Here is a 22,264-nt window from a genome sequence, read left to right on the forward strand (position 1 = left end):
TTATCACAGCGAGAGAAACACATTTTCTTATTTTAGCTGTAACTCCACAGCAGTGCTTCTCAGCCACCTGAAACTGTGGCACCTAGAACAGGATGCGAAGCTGCGTCAGGCACACTTGGAATGAGCCCCCTGGCACCTTCCACTGGCTTTTCTCATTTTAGCTGTAACTCCACAGCAGTGCTTTTCAGCCACCTGAAACTGTGGCACCTAGAACAGGATGCGAAGCTGCGTAAGGCACACTTGAAATGAGCCTCCTGGGACCTTCCGCTGGCTCAATATGACACGCCGTATCATGCTTTACTTATAATGTGTTTGAGAGCGAATAAATTGCATTTTCGAACAATGGTTGTGTGTGACAAGAAATAAAGCGCATCACACTAAATGTGTTCCATAAGTGCCAATACGCGCTTCGGAGGCCTTTTCTGAACGAGTGGAGTGCTTTTTTGGACGTGGCACACATGTGCCATATATGGAGAAAATTTTGAGCACAAAGCCTATAGGTAGCTTGAAATACATTATCACAGCGAGAGAAACACATTTTCTTATTTTAGCTGTAACTCCACAGCAGTGCTTCTCAGCCACCTGAAACTGTGGCACCTAGAACAGGATGCGAAGCTGCGTTAGGCACACTTGGAATGAGCCCCCTGGCACCTTCCACTGGCTTTTCTCATTTTAGCTGTAACTCCACAGCAGTGCTTCTCAGCCACCTGAAACTGTGGCACATAGAACAGGATGCGAAGCTGCGTCAGGCACACTTAGAATGAGCCCCCTGGTACCTTCCGCTGGCTTTTCTCATTTTAGCTGTAACTCCACAGCAGTGCTTTTCAGCCACCTGAAACTGTGGCACCTAGAACAGGATGCGAAGCTGCGTAAGGCACACTTGAAATGAGCCTCCTGGGACCTTCCGCTGGCTCAATATGACACGCCGTATCATGCTTTACTTATAATGTGTTTGAGAGCGAATAAATTGCATTTTCGAACAATGGTTGTGTGTGACAAGAAATAAAGCGCATCACACTAAATGTGTTCCATAAGTGCCAAAACGCGCTTCGGAGGCCTTTTCTGAACGAGTGGAGTGCTTTTTTGGACGTGGCACACATGTGCCATATATGGAGAAAATTTTGAGCACAAAGCCTATAGGTAGCTTGAAATACATTATCACAGCGAGAGAAACACATTTTCTCATTTTAGCTGTAACTCCACAACAGTGCTTCTCAGCCACCTGAAACTGTGGCACATAGAACAGGATGCGAAGCTGCGTCAGGCACACTTGCAATGAGCCTCCTGGCACCTTCCGCTGGCTCAATATGACACGCCGTATCATGCTTTACTTATAATGTGTTTGAGAGCGAATAAAGTGCATTTTCGAACAATGGTTGTGTGTGAGAAGCAATAAAGCGCATCACACTAAATGTGTTCCATTAGTGCCAAAACGCGCTTCGGAGGCCTTTTCTGAGCGAGTGGAGTGCTTTTTTGGACGTGGCACACATGTGCCATATATGGAGAAAATTTTGACCACAAAGCCTATAGGTTGCTTGAAATACATTATCACAGCGAGAGAAACACATTTTCTTATTTTAGCTGTAACTCCACAGCAGTGCTTCTCAGCCACCTGAAACTGTGGCACCTAGAACAGGATGCGAAGCTGCGTCAGGCACACTTGGAATGAGCCCCCTGGCACCTTCCACTGGCTTTTCTCATTTTAGCTGTAACTCCACAGCAGTGCTTCTCAGCCACCTGAAACTGTGGCACATAGAACAGGATGCGAAGCTGCGTCAGGCACACTTAGAATGAGCCCCCTGGTACCTTCCGCTGGCTCAATATGACACGCCATATCATGCTTTACTCATAATGTGTTTGAGAGCGAATAAAGTGCATTTTCGAACAATGGTTGTGTGTGACAAGCAATAAAGCACATCACACTAAATGTGTTCCATAAGTGCCAAAACGCGCTTCGGAGGCCTTTTCTGAGTGAGTGGAGTGCTTTTTTGGACGTGTCACACATGTGCCATATATGGAGAAAATTTTGACCACAAAGCCTATAGGAAGCTTGAAATACATTATCACAGCGAGAGAAACACATTTTCTCATTTTAGCTGTAACTCCACAGCAGTGCTTCTCAGCCACCTGAAACGGTGGCACATAGAACAGGATGCGAAGCTGCGTCAGGCACACTTGCCAAGAGCCTCCTGGCACCTTCCGCTGGCTCAATATGACAGGCCGTATCATGCTTTACTCATAATGTGTTTGGGAGCGAATAAATTGCATTTTCGAACAATGGTTGTGTGTGACAAGCAATAAAGCGCATGACACTAAATGTGTTCCATAAGTGCCAAAACGCGCTTCGAAGGCCTTTTCTGAGCGTGTGGAGTGCTTTTTTGGACGTGGCACACATGTGCCATATATGGAGAAAATTTTGACCACAAAGCCTATAGGTAGCTTGAAATACATTATCACAGCGAGAGAAACACATTTTCTCATTTTAGCTGTAACTCCACAGCAGTGCTTCTCAGCCACCTGAAACTGTGGCACATAGAACAGGATGCGAAGCTGCGTCAGGCACACTTGCAATGAGCCTCCTGGCACCTTCCGCTGGCTCACTATGACACGCCGTATCATGCTTTACTTATAATGTGTTTGAGAGCGAATAAATTGCATTTTCGAACAATGGTTGTGTGTGACAAGAAATAAAGCGCATCACACTAAATGTGTTCCATAAGTGCCAAAACGCGCTTCGGAGGCCTTTTCTGAACGAGTGGAGTGCTTTTTTGGACGTGGCACACATGTGCCATATATGGAGAAAATTTTGAGCACAAAGCCTATAGGTAGCTTGAAATACATTATCACAGCGAGAGAAACACATTTTCTCATTTTAGCTGTAACTCCACAACAGTGCTTCTCAGCCACCTGAAACTGTGGCACATAGAACAGGATGCGAAGCTGCGTCAGGCACACTTGCAATGAGCCTCCTGGCACCTTCCGCTGGCTCAATATGACACGCCGTATCATGCTTTACTTATAATGTGTTTGAGAGCGAATAAAGTGCATTTTCGAACAATGGTTGTGTGTGAGAAGCAATAAAGCGCATCACACTAAATGTGTTCCATTAGTGCCAAAACGCGCTTCGGAGGCCTTTTCTGAGCGAGTGGAGTGCTTTTTTGGACGTGGCACACATGTGCCATATATGGAGAAAATTTTGACCACAAAGCCTATAGGTAGCTTGAAATACATTATCACAGCGAGAGAAACACATTTTCTTATTTTAGCTGTAACTCCACAGCAGTGCTTCTCAGCCACCTGAAACTGTGGCACCTAGAACAGGATGCGAAGCTGCGTCAGGCACACTTGGAATGAGCCCCCTGGCACCTTCCACTGGCTTTTTCTCATTTTAGCTGTAACTCCACAGCAGTGCTTTTCAGCCACCTGAAACTGTGGCACCTAGAACAGGATGCGAAGCTGCGTAAGGCACACTTGAAATGAGCCTCCTGGGACCTTCCGCTGGCTCAATATGACACGCCGTATCATGCTTTACTTATAATGTGTTTGAGAGCGAATAAATTGCATTTTCGAACAATGGTTGTGTGTGACAAGAAATAAAGCGCATCACACTAAATGTGTTCCATAAGTGCCAAAACGCGCTTCGGAGGCCTTTTCTGAACGAGTGGAGTGCTTTTTTGGACGTGGCACACATGTGCCATATATGGAGAAAATTTTGAGCACAAAGCCTATAGGTAGCTTGAAATACATTATCACAGCGAGAGAAACACATTTTCTTATTTTAGCTGTAACTCCACAGCAGTGCTTCTCAGCCACCTGAAACTGTGGCACCTAGAACAGGATGCGAAGCTGCGTCAGGCACACTTGGAATGAGCCCCCTGGCACCTTCCACTGGCTTTTCTCATTTTAGCTGTAACTCCACAGCAGTGCTTCTCAGCCACCTGAAACTGTGGCACATAGAACAGGATGCGAAGCTGCGTCAGGCACACTTAGAATGAGCCCCCTGGTACCTTCCGCTGGCTTTTCTCATTTTAGCTGTAACTCCACAGCAGTGCTTTTCAGCCACCTGAAACTGTGGCACCTAGAACAGGATGCGAAGCTGCGTAAGGCACACTTGAAATGAGCCTCCTGGGACCTTCCGCTGGCTCAATATGACACGCCGTATCATGCTTTACTTATAATGTGTTTGAGAGCGAATAAATTGCATTTTCGAACAATGGTTGTGTGTGACAAGAAATAAAGCGCATCACACTAAATGTGTTCCATAAGTGCCAAAACGCGCTTCGGAGGCCTTTTCTGAACGAGTGGAGTGCTTTTTTGGACGTGGCACACATGTGCCATATATGGAGAAAATTTTGAGCACAAAGCCTATAGGTAGCTTGAAATACATTATCACAGCGAGAGAAACACATTTTCTCATTTTAGCTGTAACTCCACAACAGTGCTTCTCAGCCACCTGAAACTGTGGCACATAGAACAGGATGCGAAGCTGCGTCAGGCACACTTGCAATGAGCCTCCTGGCACCTTCCGCTGGCTCAATATGACACGCCGTATCATGCTTTACTTATAATGTGTTTGAGAGCGAATAAAGTGCATTTTCGAACAATGGTTGTGTGTGAGAAGCAATAAAGCGCATCACACTAAATGTGTTCCATTAGTGCCAAAACGCGTTTCGGAGGCCTTTTCTGAGCGAGTGGAGTGCTTTTTTGGACGTGGCACACATGTGCCATATATGGAGAAAATTTTGACCACAAAGCCTATAGGTAGCTTGAAATACATTATCACAGCGAGAGAAACACATTTTCTTATTTTAGCTGTAACTCCACAGCAGTGCTTCTCAGCCACCTGAAACTGTGGCACCTAGAACAGGATGCGAAGCTGCGTCAGGCACACTTGGAATGAGCCCCCTGGCACCTTCCACTGGCTTTTCTCATTTTAGCTGTAACTCCACAGCAGTGCTTCTCAGCCACCTGAAACTGTGGCACATAGAACAGGATGCGAAGCTGCGTCAGGCACACTTAGAATGAGCCCCCTGGTACCTTCCGCTGGCTCAATATGACACGCCATATCATGCTTTACTCATAATGTGTTTGAGAGCGAATAAAGTGCATTTTCGAACAATGGTTGTGTGTGACAAGCAATAAAGCGCATGACACTAAATGTGTTCCATAAGTGCCAAAACGCGCTTCGGAGGCCTTTTCTGAGCGTGTGGAGTGCTTTTTTGGACGTGGCACACATGTGCCATATATGGAGAAAATTTTGACCACAAAGCCTATAGGTAGCTTGAAATACATTATCACAGCGAGAGAAACACATTTTCTCATTTTAGCTGTAACTCCACAGCAGTGCTTCTCAGCCACCTGAAACTGTGGCACATAGAACAGGATGCGAAGCTGCGTCAGGCACACTTGCAATGAGCCTCCTGGCACCTTCCGCTGGCTCACTATGACACGCCGTATCATGCTTTACTTATAATGTGTTTGAGAGCGAATAAATTGCATTTTCGAACAATGGTTGTGTGTGACAAGAAATAAAGCGCATCACACTAAATGTGTTCCATAAGTGCCAAAACGCGCTTCGGAGGCCTTTTCTGAACGAGTGGAGTGCTTTTTTGGACATGGCACACATGTGCCATATATGGAGAAAATTTTGAGCACAAAGCCTATAGGTAGCTTGAAATACATTATCACAGCGAGAGAAACACATTTTCTCATTTTAGCTGTAACTCCACAACAGTGCTTCTCAGCCACCTGAAACTGTGGCACATAGAACAGGATGCGAAGCTGCGTCAGGCACACTTGCAATGAGCCTCCTGGCACCTTCCGCTGGCTCAATATGACACGCCGTATCATGCTTTACTTATAATGTGTTTGAGAGCGAATAAAGTGCATTTTCGAACAATGGTTGTGTGTGAGAAGCAATAAAGCGCATCACACTAAATGTGTTCCATTAGTGCCAAAACGCGCTTCGGAGGCCTTTTCTGAGCGAGTGGAGTGCTTTTTTGGACGTGGCACACATGTGCCATATATGGAGAAAATTTTGACCACAAAGCCTATAGGTAGCTTGAAATACATTATCACAGCGAGAGAAACACATTTTCTTATTTTAGCTGTAACTCCACAGCAGTGCTTCTCAGCCACCTGAAACTGTGGCACCTAGAACAGCATGCGAAGCTGCGTCAGGCACACTTGGAATGAGCCCCCTGGCACCTTCCACTGGCTTTTTCTCATTTTAGCTGTAACTCCACAGCAGTGCTTTTCAGCCACCTGAAACTGTGGCACCTAGAACAGGATGCGAAGCTGCGTAAGGCACACTTGAAATGAGCCTCCTGGGACCTTCCGCTGGCTCAATATGACACGCCGTATCATGCTTTACTTATAATGTGTTTGAGAGCGAATAAAGTGCATTTTCGAACAATGGTTGTGTGTGACAAGAAATAAAGCGCATCACACTAAATGTGTTCCATAAGTGCCAAAACGCGCTTCGGAGGCCTTTTCTGAACGAGTGGAGTGCTTTTTTGGACGTGGCACACATGTGCCATATATGGAGAAAATTTTGAGCACAAAGCCTATAGGTAGCTTGAAATACATTATCACAGCGAGAGAAACACATTTTCTTATTTTAGCTGTAACTCCACAGCAGTGCTTCTCAGCCACCTGAAACTGTGGCACCTAGAACAGGATGCGAAGCTGCGTCAGGCACACTTGGAATGAGCCCCCTGGCACCTTCCACTGGCTTTTCTCATTTTAGCTGTAACTCCACAGCAGTGCTTCTCAGCCACCTGAAACTGTGGCACATAGAACAGGATGCGAAGCTGCGTAAGGCACACTTAGAATGAGCCCCCTGGTACCTTCCGCTGGCTTTTCTCATTTTAGCTGTAACTCCACAGCAGTGCTTTTCAGCCACCTGAAACTGTGGCACCTAGAACAGGATGCGAAGCTGCGTAAGGCACACTTGAAATGAGCCTCCTGGGACCTTCCGCTGGCTCAATATGACACGCCGTATCATGCTTTACTTATAATGTGTTTGAGAGCGAATAAATTGCATTTTCGAACAATGGTTGTGTGTGACAAGAAATAAAGCGCATCACACTAAATGTGTTCCATAAGTGCCAAAACGCGCTTCGGAGGCCTTTTCTGAACGAGTGGAGTGCTTTTTTGGACGTGGCACACATGTGCCACATATGGAGAAAATTTTGAGCACAAAGCCTATAGGTAGCTTGAAATACATTATCACAGCGAGAGAAACACATTTTCTCATTTTAGCTGTAACTCCACAACAGTGCTTCTCAGCCACCTGAAACTGTGGCACATAGAACAGGATGCGAAGCTGCGTCAGGCACACTTGCAATGAGCCTCCTGGCACCTTCCGCTGGCTCAATATGACACGCCGTATCATGCTTTACTTATAATGTGTTTGAGAGCGAATAAAGTGCATTTTCGAACAATGGTTGTGTGTGACAAGCAATAAAGCACATCACACTAAATGTGTTCCATAAGTGCCAAAACGCGCTTCTGAGGCTTTTTCTGAGCGAGTGGAGTGCTTTTTTGGACGTGGCACACATGTGCCATATATGGAGAAAAATTTGACCACAAAGCCTATAGGTAGCTTGAAATACATTATCACAGCGAGAGAAACACATGTTCTCATTTTAGCTGTAACTCCACAGCAGTGCTTCTCAGCCACCTGAAACTGTGGCACCTAGAACAGCATGCGAAGCTGCGTCAGGCACACTTGGAATGAGCCCCCTGGCACCTTCCACTGGCTTTTTCTCATTTTAGCTGTAACTCCACAGCAGTGCTTTTCAGCCACCTGAAACTGTGGCACATAGAACAGGATGCGAAGCCGCGTCAGGCACCCTTGGAATGAACCTCCTTCAGCTGGCTCGCAACGGGCCGCCGTAACATCCTTTGCTCTCAATTTTTTCGGAGTAAATAAAGTGCAGGCGGTCTAGTGGACCAGGGTTCATTTCCACACTTGGCCATCTCTGTGTGGAGTTTGCTTGTTCTGCCCGTGCATGCGTGGGTTTTCTCCGGGTACTCCGGTTTCCTCCCATTCCAAAAACATGCTTGGTCAATTAGCCACTCCTAATTGTCCATAGGTATGAATGTGAGTGTGAATGGTTGTTTGTCTATATGTGCCCTGTGATTGACTGGCCACCAGTCCAGGGTTTACCTCACCTCTTGCCAAAGACAGCTGGGATAGGCTCCCGCAGTCCCCGCGACCCTTGTGAGGAAAAAGCGTTAGAAAATGAATGATTGAATGAATGAATGAATGAATAAAGTGCATTTGCGAACAATGGTTGTGTGTGCTAAGCAATAAAGCACATCACACTAAATGTGTTCCATATGTACCAAAACGCTCTTCGGAGGCCTTCTCTGAGCGAGTGGAGTGCTTTTTTGGACATGGCACACATGTGACATATATGGAGAACATTTTTAACACAAAGCCTGTCGCTTGCTTGAAATACATTATCACAGCGAGTGAAACACTTTGTCTCATTTTCGCTCTAACTCCACAGCGGTGCTTCTCAGCCACGATAAACTGTTACACCAATGAGGGGATGCGAAGCTGCGTCAGGCACACTTGAAATGAGCCTCCTGGCACCTTCCGCTGGCTCGCAGTGGCCCGCCGTATCATCCTTTGCTCACAGACACAAAGTCACAAACAGGAGGGTGCCCCAACCCACCAAAAAATCAATCCATCTAATCAATCTTTTGCCTGTTAGACTAGTTGTTGCCAATAGGTGGCGCTGTGCCGATATCAGGAAGTGATTGATGGGGATCTTCGAGGTGGGGTCATGATCACATGTTCCATGTATGATGAAGATCTGGAGCCAATTTATTAACATTTACAGTCTGCTCAGCATGCAAGGCGACCCCATAAATCAAACAACAGCGTTTGGCGGCGTGCCACGCCCACATTTCATGGAGCAGCCTAAAATTCTTCTTAATTTAACATCCCGCACCCCATGCCACTAGGGGGTGTGCGCAAGTCGACGGGCAAGCGAGTCGACGGGCGCGCGTCTCCGGTAGAAAAAAATAGAGGCGTTCGGAGCGGATTTCACCATGCACCATATTTATCCGGAAGGGGGCGATGTGGCGCGCGTCAGCGGCTTCCTGAGACTTTGTTGTGGGTCTTATAATGAGTAATGTCTTTACCGGAAACATTCCTTTCCAGCAAATGGGCCTATTCAGATTCTCCCAGTAACACCCATGAGTATCTCCGGTGAAGTTCATATGCAAAGTGAGATGTCTAAGCAATATATTTGTTGGTTTTGTTTTGTAAAGTCTACTTAAACCTTATTACACGTGTCAAATAAAAAAAAGACTGGCTTTGTAAAATGAACCAACATGTTGTGGAATACCAGATGATGGATGAAAGCTAAAAAGATTTAAACAAAGTCAAAACAAAAAATGATAGCGTATGATAGCGTTAATGATAGCGTATGATTGATGAAACACCTCAAGGGTGCGGCTTGGACACATCCTCAGTGAAGGAGCTAGGTCCTTCATTTGGGTGTTTCGGGTCTTTGATCTTCAGACACCCTCACCTAGGCGACCCAACCGGGGGTGATCAGGCCCCGGTTTATGTCCAAGCAGCGTGCTACTCCATGCGTCTCCCCTCTTGATCCACAGCCACCTCGAGGCTTTTTCGGCTGCCTCGCTGATGTTTTTGGTGGCCCTTCTTTCTTGCAGCCCTCTGATGCCAAGGAGCTTGAGTGCTCGATGTAACGACTGCCCTGGAAAGCCTCTGCAGCCCACTTCTACTGGCTCACAGCGGGCCCTCCAGCCTCTCTCTCTACACAACTCCACTAGCTCCAGGTATTTGGCCTTCTTCCGCTCGTGGGCCTCCTCCATCCGGTCTTCCCAGGGGACTGTAAGTTCCAGCAGCACCGCTTGTTTTGTTGCGTCCGATTTTAAGACCAGGTCTGGCCTCAGTGACGTCCTGGCTATGTGCTCTGGAAACTTCAGTTGCCTCCCGAGGTCCACGAGCAACTTCCAGTCACAGGCTGTCGCTAGCAGTCCGGTCAGGACTTTATGTCCTGCCGGGTGTTTCTCCCCAGCCCTGACGAAGGTGATGTTCTGCCTACTCTGGGGCTGGTGCTTGCTCTGCTGGATCCCGGTGCAGATGGTGTCTGCTACTGCCTTCAGCACCTGGTCATGGCGCCACGTGTATCTCCTCTCTCCCAGGGCTTTCGGGCAGCAGCTCAGGATGTGCTCCAGGGAACCCCATGCCGAGCACAGTGGGCATGCTGGGATTTCTGCTAGCCCCCAGCTATGAAGGTTTGATGGACTTGGGAGCACATCGTACACTGCCTGAATCAGGAACTTGAGTCTGGCTGTTTCTGACTTCCAAAGTTCTGACCAGGTGATCTTCCGTGCCGATGGCTGGTCCCAATTAGTCCATGCTCCTTGCTGGCGCATGGCCACTGTCCTGGTTCGGCGTTCCTCTTCCACCTCTGCACGGATCTCTCCCTGCACCATCTGACGTCTCTCTCGTCCCTGGGCCTCGTCCTAGCGTGGTCTTATGTGGCTACCAAGACCAGCTCGTCCAACTGCCACTGACCCTACTAAGACACCATGCCTTAGTCTTGCTTCAGCCTGGTCAACTGCCTCTTGCGCCCGCCACTTCCTCCCCGTTCTGACCGTGATGCCTGCGGAGGAGAATCTGGTGTCGGCTGAGTCCCTGTACAGCAGCACCTCTCTGGCTCTGGTGACTTTGAACTCCTCAGTCAGGCCAGTAAAGGGGAGTTGCAGCTTGTTGATATTCCCATACAGGGCGATGCTGCTTAGACTCTTTGGCAAGCCTAGCCACCTGCGCAGGTATTGGCTGATGTTGCGTTCGAAGCCCTCCACAGTGGATACTGGGACTTCATAAATCAGTAGTGGCCACAGGAGTCTCGGCAGGATACCATGCTGATATATCCATGCCTTGAACTTCCCCGGGAGGCCCGACTTGTCCACTACTGATAGCCAGGTCTTTAACTCTGCGTTGGCTGACTGCACCGCTGCCTTGTCTTTCAGCGTCGAAGATCTTCCCCAGGCTCTTCACAGGCTTCTCCGACACTGATGGAATGGGGACTCCATTCAAGTTGAAGCGGTGTTTATCCTCAACTTTCCCCTTCCTCAGGACCAGGGACCTGGACTTGGCTGGTTTGAACATCATCCTCGCCCAAGTGCACATCCTCCTTTCCAGTCCACGGAGAAGCCACCTGCACCCTGTCACTGATGTTACTGTGACCGTCAGATCGTCCATGAAGGCTTGGATTGGAGGTTGGCGAATGCCGGATTTGGACAGGGGGCCCCTACACTCCACTTCTGCTGCCTTGACAAGCATATTCATCGCCAGTGAAAAGAGCGTCACTGATATGGTACAACCAGTGATGATGCCCTTCTCAAGGCGGTGCCATGCCGATGTTGCTGTCCCAGAGGTGAACTTCAGACTGAAGCTGCTGTAGTAGTCCTGTATGAGTTCAGTGATCTTCTCTGGAACGTGGTGTGTTGTCAAAGCTGTTGTTACCAGTTTGTGTGGAATGGATCCGTAGGCATTGGCAAGCTCAAGCCAAAGGACTGCCAGATTTCCTCTGCTTTCTCTTGCCTCCCGGATCAGCTGGGTGACCACCCCTGTGTGTTCCAAACAGCCTGGCATGCCTGGAATTCCTCCCTTCTGCACCGTGGTGTCTATGTAAGAATTCCTCAGGAGGTACTCAGTTAGCCGGTTGGCGAGAATCTTGAAAAAGATTTTGCCCTCCACGCTGAGCAGGGAGATGGTGCGGAACTGCGTGATGTTGCTTGCATTTTCCTCCTTTGGTATCCAGACGCCCTCTGCATGTCGCCACTGCTTGGCGACCTTCCCTCTCCGCCATACCACCTTGATGAGTCTCCACAACCTCTCCAGGAGTCTTGGGCAGTGCTTGTACACTTTATACGGCACTCCACTTGGGCCTGCGCTTGTCCGTGCTGCTCGGACGGTGTTCCTGACTTCTACCAAGGAGGGCTCTTTGATGTTGAACTGGAAGGAGGGTTCTGGTGGTGTGGTTATTTCTCTGCAGGGGGGCAGATCCTCCTCTCTCCTGTTGTCACTGTATGTATCACTGAGGTGTTGGTTTATCTCCTTTTCTGGGCAAGTAAGGGTCCCACTCCGTTTTTGCCCCAGCAGCTGCTTGGTAAATCCGAAGGGATTATCTATGAAGGCAGTGCGCTTGCGCACCCTCTCTCTGCCCCTTCTCCTGTGCCACTCAGCTCGTCGGAGGGAGATGAGCTTCTGCCTCAAGATGTCCCTGAGTTCTGCCAGGGCGGGTCTTTCCTCCTCACTTGCCCTCTTGTACTGATGTCTTAGGGCCTTCAGTTCTTTCCTGAGCTGTGACATCTTAGTCTCACGCCGGTTTGGTCTGGCGATGTTCTGAACCTTTGGTTGTTTGGTACCAAATCTCTCAGCACCAATGCTGATGATCACTGTGCTCATTAACTGCAGTCGTTGGTCTACTTCCCCTCTGCATGATGACTCTAGAGTAGCATCCACATCCTCGTCAAACTGGCGCCACTCTGTCTCCTTGTTTGCGGATGGCCATAAGACCCGGAGATGTTCAGATGGTTTGCTTGGTGCAGTATGTTGAGCTTGGAGGTTCTGGACACTGTGGGGTGACTCCGGTTCCTGCTCCTCCTCCGTCTTACCAGAGTCAGTACTGGGTGCTGGCTCTGTGCGTTGCTCGACTTGCTTCCTCCTCGTGCAGCCCATCCTGGCCTGGTGGATCCTCAGGCCTCTCAGGTTCTTACAGACCATGCCACAAAAACAGGTTGCTGTCGTAGTCGATAATCCGTCGCGTATGTCTGCTGCCGGGAGATCCGTCCGTTTGGGGTGCTCATCCTGCATAAATGAATTTATGTGTAATTTCTGATCTATTAATGTGGTTCTGTGTGTATCACTAAAAGTTGTTGTGATGTTTCCAATATACAGAAAAAAGAGGATGTGGCACGCAAACTGCCCGAGAAGAGACAAGTGCCTCCCCCCAAACGTAAAAGAAAGGGAGTCCCTAAAACGAATGAGGAAGGACAGTGAATGACGAATGAAAGTGGGTCAATATAATGACTGCTCCCAACAGGAGGACGAAGGACAGACAGTGTCATTCCTGCATGCCACCCACAAGGATGGCAAATGACACACTTCTGATACGGAATGAAACACGTTTAAACAGAACAAAGCACTCATCCAGCATCATTCCTTGATCTAAATGACAACTATGGTGATTGGCACATTTCATTACGGAATAATACCAATTTACAGAGATACAATTCTCTCTCATTCCTGAATCACAGTGAAACACAAGATCGTTATCCTGCTTCCCTCCTACAAATATGGGGAACACTTGTAATCTGGAATGACACATCTACAAAAAACAAAGCCTGCGTTCAGTGTCATTCCTTAATCTAATTTAAAAGTATGGGGAATGACAGATTTTGGATATAGAATGACACACATTTACAAAGAACAAAGGCCGCAAACCGTGTCATTCCTTGACCCAATTTATAAGTATGGCGACTGAAAGGCTTTAATGTACACTTATACATATTTACATAGAAGTTTGTCAGTGCCAGTTTGTTTCATTCACTTGAAAAACTTGAGTCTCAAACCTTTCACTAGAATTTATATGAGAGTCAAGTTTGAAAGTAGTTATGTCAGAAAAAAAATAAAACATACAATTTAGGCAAGCGGATGAATATAACTGGATACTCTATATCAGTCTATATCAGTCACAGTGATATCGGTTCATGTTTCTGTAGTTTCAGCGGGTAGGATGGATGAATATTTTGCTTTTTACTGCCTCATAGTAACTGCAAGCTGGGTTCATGTCACTCAGATGCTCTGCGGGTATGATGTGAACAGAGAACGGACTATTGCAGGTGAGTTAAAAATTGAATAGGTGGAGGATAGTTTTCATACCAGAAGTAGAATGCTCATTTGTCCTTGAAATCTTGCTCTGACAGCGCCTTTCCTTGCTGATGATAGAAACGAGGACGAGATGATAGAAAAACATGTAGTAATTCATAATTACAATTAATATTTTATATATGAAACGATGAATAAATAATTTTATTGGTGGAATGGTATTGTGATTTATTCATACTCAATCTGTGTAACAATAATACACACAAAATATTGAGTAAATGTGAAACTTGGCACGGGAGCCGAGGTTTGGGGACCCTTGGGGCTGCATGGCTTGGGCACAGGAGGAATCTGGGCCGTCACACAGCTGGCACGAGAGCCGGGGTTTGGGAACCCTTGGGGCTGCGCGGCTTGGGCACAGGAGGAATCTGGGCCGTCACGCAGCTTGGCACGGGAGCCGGGGTTTGGGAACCCTTGGGGCTGCGTGGCTTGGGCACAGGAGGAATCTGGGCCATCACGCAGCTTGGCACAGGAGCCGAGGTTTGGGGACCCTTGGGGTGCGTGGCTTGGGCACAGGAGGGGAACGTGCGCCGTGGTCTTCTTCAACCTTGGGAGGCAACAGGGATTCCGAAGAGGTGGGGCTCGGCGGCCAGTCGTGACGTGGGAGCCATCGGCAGCAGCGAGATGGGCCAGCACTCAGTGACTGCGTGAGCTGAGGGTTGCGCCCTGGCTTGGCTTGACGAGGAGGAAGTGAGCGGCTTCACCTTTCAACGCCGTGGAGCCCTGGCTGGAGGTGGCCGAGACATACGTACGTCGGTGTCGCGGCCAGGCCGGTGTGTCGTCTACGGGGCCCGGATAAACCCACGGCATGGGTACGAGCGTGCCATCCAGCCCCCACATCATGTCCTCCAGTTCCTCCAGAGTGAATGTCGTGCACTCCTCTTCCATCGCCTTCAGGATCTGCCAGGTCCAAAAGTCGCTCTAGAAGCAGGTGCGTGAAAAGTGCAGGGGTAAGGAAAACGGAAGGGAACAACAAAGGAAGTGGTTACCAAAATAAGGGCATGGAAACCGAAACAGTGGTTGGCTCTTTAAAGAGCTGTTGTGGTGAATCTACTGCAGATGCACAGAGATTTCTCGGCTGAAGTTTAAGTAGAGCATCTCATTTCCCCTTTCATTCAGATGGCAGCCGTCAACAAGCAAGTAGTGGACCGAGATGTTGGGATGCAGGATGCGCTTCATGCTGCATTGTCAGCGACAACTCGGTTAACCCTTTTTCTTGCCTTGTCCAGTCCATGTCCTGTGCATGCCGTCTGGTACCGCCAGTTCCAACGCAGCAAGATATCTGAAAACATCACCACTGTGCCGGGTAGCAGGTGGATGATGTATCGGATATCCTTCTTCATCTTGAGCAGAAGCTGGTGGCTATTCTGGCCGCCATAGCCAAAACTATTCCCGCCGAGATGAATACTTAATATGGGCGGGATGGGTCGGTTACCGAAAGGTTGAGTCTCATGGTTGTATATAGATAGCTATTTTGGTAGCAATATGTGAAAAAAATACACTAATCATTTTTATGTCTCCTTTGACACACACACACACACACACACACACACACACACACACATATATATACAGATATACATTTCCACCAGTTGGTGGCGCTATAAGGTCTATGTACACACACAGTCATAGACCAGAGGTTGACCCAAAAATAAAAAAGCAAGGTTATTGGACAATGTAGAAGGAAGTTAGGGAAGATATACATTTCTACCAGTTGGTGGCGCTATAGAGTACCCAATACCCAATCCACCCAAAAAAAATTTAACCTGACCTCCTGTTCAGCAGCCTGTGACCTTCTGCAGGCAAATTATGACCGTTTGATGTTCAATGGCGTGGCCAGACCATTCCCCGCCATGCCACACCCACCACGTGTGCTTTACACACTCATGGTCCATCAACAGGCTTCATCAGGCTGTCAGTCAGTGGCCTTGTGACCTTGTCCATCTGATGAATCTCTTTTCAGAAAAGGGCTAATGCAGATTACAAACGATATCCTGTTGCCAATAGGTGGTGATGCAACAAAATCGGGAAGTGACCTATGGGGACCTTCGGAGTGGGGTCATGATCATATGTACTAAGTATGATGAAGATCTGACTGCGTAGAGCCAACTTATTCACGTCTACAGTTTTGCCCAGCGTGCAAGGCGACATCAAAATATGTGATTTATTCATAGTAGTATTTTGTACATCATTTCGAATGAAATCGTTAAGATCCAAATGACAATCATTTGTTGACGTTTTATTTTGAAGCAGTGTGATGAGGTATACGAATATCCTGTGGGTGGCAATTCAGCTCATATGTACAATGGGCACAAATGCAATTGGCTAGAACGCGTGAAAAAGTTTCGCTCCAAACCTTCAAAATTTCAAATTACATTAATTCCGCCAATCGCTGATGGGTTGTTTGTTGAGGGAGGCACGATTGGTCAATTAACCGAAGGTGAAGCCGGTAGGTTGTTTGTGTGAACAAGGATTGGTCAGTTTTCGAAAGGTGGAGTCTCATGTACGATACGATACAATACGACTTCGCGATCGGGTGCGAGTCCCTTTCTGTTCAATCAAACAGAATGCCTTTCGATACAAATGTTGTATTTATTGAAAAAAAGTTGAATTTAATTTTATCTCTATGGAGTTTGGATGTTCTCTCCTTGGCTGTGGGTTTTCTGTGCCCCCGCACACACACACTTAATATTGTCCGTAGGCATGAATGTGACTGTGAATGGTTGTCTATATGTGCCCTGTGTTTGGCTGGTGACCAGGGTGTAGTTTGCCTCTTGCCTGAATACAGCTGGGATAGGCTCCAGCATGCCTGTGACCCTTGTGAGGATAAACAGTACAGAAAATGTATGGATATATTCATTCATTTTCTACCGCTGCTGCTGGAGTCCATCCCAGCTGTATTCGGGCGAGAGGCGGGGTACATCCTCGTTGCCAGCCATTCATAGAGCACATATAGACAACCATTCACACTCACTTTCATGCCTACGGACAATATGGCGTTGCCAATGAGGGAGGGGGGCACGGAGAAAACCCACGCACACACGATGTAACCAGAGAGCATGGAAAAGAGCATTTAGAAGTGTAAGTACATGTTGTGTGAACTGACATTGATTTCATCTGTTTTCTTTTAGATGCCATGGAAGAAAGGTTTCCGTATGTGACGCACACCCAAGGCTGCCCAAGCTGTTGACTGTGCAGTTGCGACAAAAGATAGGGAAGAAGTATCTTCACTGTCACCAATGGAGGTACCAATAGGTGGGTTACAAAAGGTGGTAAAAGGGTCATTTCATCAAGGTAATACAAGGTTTAAGTATGCAGGGACACAATGTATGGCGATTGCCTTATGTGCCACTGCGTTACACAGTGTCTTGTTGTCTTGTTGTGGGATACTGCTGATCTTGACATGGCTGTTGTTGAAGGCGATCAGTTGTACACTTGTCTAAGGGAACGTCACGTAATTCGTGACTCATCCCACTTTTTGTCTGTCGCAGAATTGCCCAAACAGGAGGTGATTGCTGGACACAAATTTGAGTTTTATATGCGTGATGATTTTGCTTTAGGTGATGTCAATGTAGTTTCTGGCTCTGCATGATGCATTACAAACAATGTTTGGCAAGTACAGCACATGCATTCTTTTTTTTTTTTATAGATAGTATTGTTGATCTAAATGCCCTTACATGCTAAACAGATTTGCGAGAGATTTAGAGAGAGAGACAAAAACAGCAGCAACAAGAATTCCCATAACAACAGTGACAAACAGAACAGTTAAATGTCAATGATGGCTAAGGGTCACAATAGAGATGATATCAGTGAAATGAAGCAGTCCAATTTACCAGTGGCAATAGTAACAATAAAGACATGAACCGTGATAGTAAACATAATTACAGCCATACAGTTAGAGTAATTAAAATCTCACTGCCAGCAGCGCTCCACCCACGTAGCGGAGAACCATCCCTGACGAGCCCTAAGGCAAGACTGGGGATGGGCAAGGACAGGGACAGCGATGCAGCAGAGCATAGGACCAGTGGCAGCAGACACCCAAACGCCCGGGAGAGCACCGTCCCCCCAGCAGGCCCCATTCCGAGGAGCATGCCCCCCATTCCCACACGCCACCCAGGCCCCCATCCCTATGAGCAAGATCAGGCCCCCTCCCAACATGCAGCCCGGTCCCCGCAGCAGCCACCACAGCACAGCAACCCCAAGCCACCACCGTAGACCCCACTCCTGGAGGCCGGCGAACTCCCCCTCAAGGGCACGTTGGTGCCCACGACCCAGGACAGACCGAGGGAGGTAGCGCCAACCATGACCCGAGGGCAAGCCCTGGCGTCAGCTGGTTCCAGCGGGACCCCCTGAAGGCTAGGCAGACCAGACCAAAATATCCTGCAGCCCAGGGCACCCCGAGCGAGCCGCCAAGCCCCAGCAGCCAGCGGGCCAATCGCAGGGGGTAGGCAGAAGGCTCTCCAGTTCAGCCCGCTACGCCTGTGTGTGTAATGATGGTATTGTGTAGATTGTGCAATTAAAAATAGGCCTGCCCCCATAGGGCTGACCCCACACACGCCCACCCCGCACTACCGACCAACCGAGCGGGGCAAGCCAGCTGCCCGCAGCAAGCCGTGGGCCACCACAAGCCCCACCCAGCCCATCGTGGCAGCCAGTTCAGCATTCCAACTCCCCCCAGGGGGCCCCACCAGATATTGTGCCAGCTACGCCACCCCCGGACCACCAGGAGCCGCGGACAAACCACACGCCCTGAGGCAGCTCCTACAACCACCAGAACAGCAGGGACTGCGACAGTAGAGCCCATAAGATAAACAACACCCCAACAGCCGTAAAAATTGAATGCACCCCCAGCCCCACCCTCCGCCCCAGCGCCGACCCGTCTCCACCACATATCCCATCCACCCACGGACCCGCCGAGTAGGACACCCCGGAGGTGGGAAGACTGACACCAGACCGGAGACAGAAGGGGCCAACCAGACACTGGCAAATAGCAGGGGCCGCCCGTGAGCCACCGGCCAGACCCACCCCCTAACCCTTGGTCGAGGCACATGCATTCTTACGGTCTGTCAAAATAGTTGTGCCATCATTTGTGATGATGGTCGGTATTGTCTGGTGAATTCACACTCGTGCAGTTGAGATGGCATGGTTTGTGGCGATGGAATCAGTGTTGTTCTGTGTTTTTGTGGTCTTGATGACCTTGCAAATCACATTAGCGATTTGGCTGCAGGGTTTGGCGGTGCAAATAAACCTTTTGAGATAGCTGGTGTTGTTGTGACTCTTTTGGCAGTTGAAGCGTCACTTGCAGATGACTAATGATGTTTCCAAAAAGTTCAAAATGGCTGACAGTTCGAGTACATGTGCATCTGATGTAGTCAGTGTCGTTACCACACAGCATGATTTCTGTCCAATGCCTCAAACATACTCCCAAGTTGAAAAGCCAACAATTTGAAACAGTCAGACCAGTTCCTGTTTCTTGAGCAAACCGTTAAAATAAAACTCTTAAAAGAAATCCAAATCCAAGTGGTCTCCGAAGGTAGACGTTATGATTTAACTTAGTTGCCCGACTTGGCACTAAAAGAGGACAAAAACTCACATTTGACAGGCTGTGGGTTGGACTGTTTCCTCTGCGGCATTCTCGCCTTGTCGTGGGCGAGATCCTGTGCGGGATTCGGCTTAAACTCCCTTGCAGAGTGACCGCTGGTCCGTCCGTCTGGTCGCCTTTCTGGCTGCCCACTAACTGCTCATCCACATATCGTCACCTCCTTCCCGTTCCTCCAAAGGAACGGCGAGGAAATCATCAACGGAACACCAAGAACAGACGTCCTGTAACACTCTTGACTTGACATTTCTCTACTACATAGCCAGTGCTATCTTGTCCATGTCAAACTTTCAGTAAGCTCGATCTTTCTTTCCTAGGAGATAACTTACTGCTTACTTCTTCTGGGGCAGTTTTGTTGCCATACGTACGGTAGACAGACTGTAAGTGCTGTTACAGAAATGCACGAAGCATAATTCTTAAATCAGTTCATGAATATAGTTAATAAATAATTTATTTCATTGACGCTTGGTTAAAAGGTTAAAAGGTTAAACAGGTTAAAAGGGTGTACATTATTATAATGAAATGACAAATAAGTTACTTAATTTATTGTGTATGTTTTCATTGTTCCCATGGCGGAACTAAAGATTCTTGTTTGTGCTGCTAAGGGGCAGCATTAATTGAAGGACACCGGAGGAAGTTGTAAACGCAGAGCACGTCATTTGCACGTACTGTTTAAGTGTGAAGCTAACAGTCACATGGATTTCCAAGACTTTAAGGACCTCTTTTCACGACCAGCAGCCAACGAGGTAGATTTTTAAGTTGTTAATTAGTCTCATGATATTAAGTTTCATTTTCATATGTTTGATATGACGGGATAATTTTGTGACATGTACCATTTGTATCTGGTTGAATGCAGTTCTCACAGCGTGAAGGCAAGGATGTATGAGAAACAAGCTCATGTATTAAATGCCCGTTTCAAAGAACCGACCTGTGTCTGTTGTCTGTTGTACGCAGACTACCACCAACATGACGTCAGTGAGCAGGACTTACTTTGCAAACCGCTGAGTTGTGAGTTGAGCTGGGCGATACTGCAGATTGTGGTATCAATCATATTCTAAGTCAGAGGTAGGGAACCTATGGCTCGGGAGCCTGGTAGGGCTCTTTTGATGACTATATCTGGCTCTCAAGCATTTCTTACCACAATAAAAATGCATTTTTTAAAGTGAACATTTTAAAGTAAACATCACAGAAATGACTGTTAAAAATAATATTAAAAATCAACAACTTTTTTATGCATTTTAATTCGTCCATCTATTTTCTACTGCAATACGGCCGACCATATCCATCTTTCCTGATATTTTCCAGGTCAAACACCAAAACTTGATTATTACTGGGTAATGCGGTAGTCTACCTCGGTCATTGAGATGTCAACATGTAAATATAAACTTTTCTCCTTTAGTCAAATAGTCACCTAGCTAAAGCTGCAGAACCAAGCCTTCTGGCAAAGATGGCCAAAAGAATGAAATATACTGAGTATGGTGCAAAATTATGCAGCAGCAGAAGTTGTATTAATGGCAACAAGTATTTGATTTATTATTAGACACTGCGCTGCTCACGAAAGTGTGCTGGCCACACCCCATTGGCGTGGGGTAGTGTGCCTGGTCTACACAATTAGAGCCCATTATCTAAAACTGTTGGTCTTACATAAAAATGCACACATTTTATTGCATTCAATGTTTAAAAAAATGTATATGGCTCTCACAGATACACATTTTAAAATATCTGGCCTTCATGGCTCTCTTAGCCAAAAAGGTTCCCGACCACTGTTCTAAGTGAATACAAAGCCAGTCGATACCGATACGATACTGATACGTTTAACTTGCCAACCTTCAAAATCCATCCATTCAAAAGTTGAACTGAATCAGGGGCGTCACTAGGTTATGAGGACGGGGAGGGGGGCTAGCCCCCTGGAGATGCAAAGGATATGAATGAATATAGTAGACATTCCAAAAACAAAAAAACAAAAAAACAAGAACCGGGATATAACTTTCCCACTTTTGGACAGATTTAGTAGATACTCAGTTGTTTTAGGCCACCATTAAATGTACACAAGTACACACAATCTACACTGCAAAACCGTTGTTCAAGCTCTGCAACCATTCTGTCCAGTGGCTAGTGATCAATTATATAATAATCATTATTATATTATTATTTAATAATAATTAGCCTATTATTATTACTATCATCATTATTCTTCTTCTACTAGTAGTAGTAGTAATAATCAGAAGAAGAAGAATATTAAAGAATAATAAGAATAATATTAAATATTATTATTATAATAATAGGCTCATTATTATTGAATTATTATTAATTATTATTAAATTATAATATAATAATGGTAGTATAGTACTCATAGGCTAGTATTTGCCTGCTTATTGGCTTGCTTATTAGCCTGCCTTTGCCCTATTATATGAAATTTGTCAGAGATTTGTTTTGTAAAAAAAAGCTGAAGCCCCCCTAAAATAGGCCTACTATTACCCCTATTTAGTCCCCCATGTTAGTTTTCAACATGTCCCCCAAGGTCCCCCTACTGAGACTGCTGAGGATAAGAAAATGGATGGATTTCTCATCTGCTTGTTCTATTGTGTGTGAAGAAGCAATTAACTCAGCATTAACTCAGCTTCTCTGCACTCCGGCGTGTGTGCCCGTGTTGATGATAGTCAGCCCACCCCGCAGGCCCCAAAGAGGTTAACATATATTCACAAGAGTCACTGTGGTCA

The 22,264-nt window shown here is 47.0% G+C and overlaps 1 pseudogene; it reads right to left on the reverse strand.

Moving 5' to 3' along the window:
• Positions 1-9,537: 9,537 nt before the first annotated feature.
• LOC144901791 (uncharacterized) lies at positions 9,538-12,874 on the reverse strand (annotated as a pseudogene).
• Positions 12,875-22,264: the final 9,390 nt, after the last annotated feature.

This window comes from Doryrhamphus excisus, linkage group LG15 (genome assembly GCF_037039965.1).
Source record: "Doryrhamphus excisus strain RoL-2023G ecotype Guam linkage group LG15, RoL_Dexc_Guam_v1.1, whole genome shotgun sequence".
NCBI classification, from domain to species: Eukaryota; Metazoa; Chordata; class Actinopteri; order Syngnathiformes; family Syngnathidae; genus Doryrhamphus; species Doryrhamphus excisus.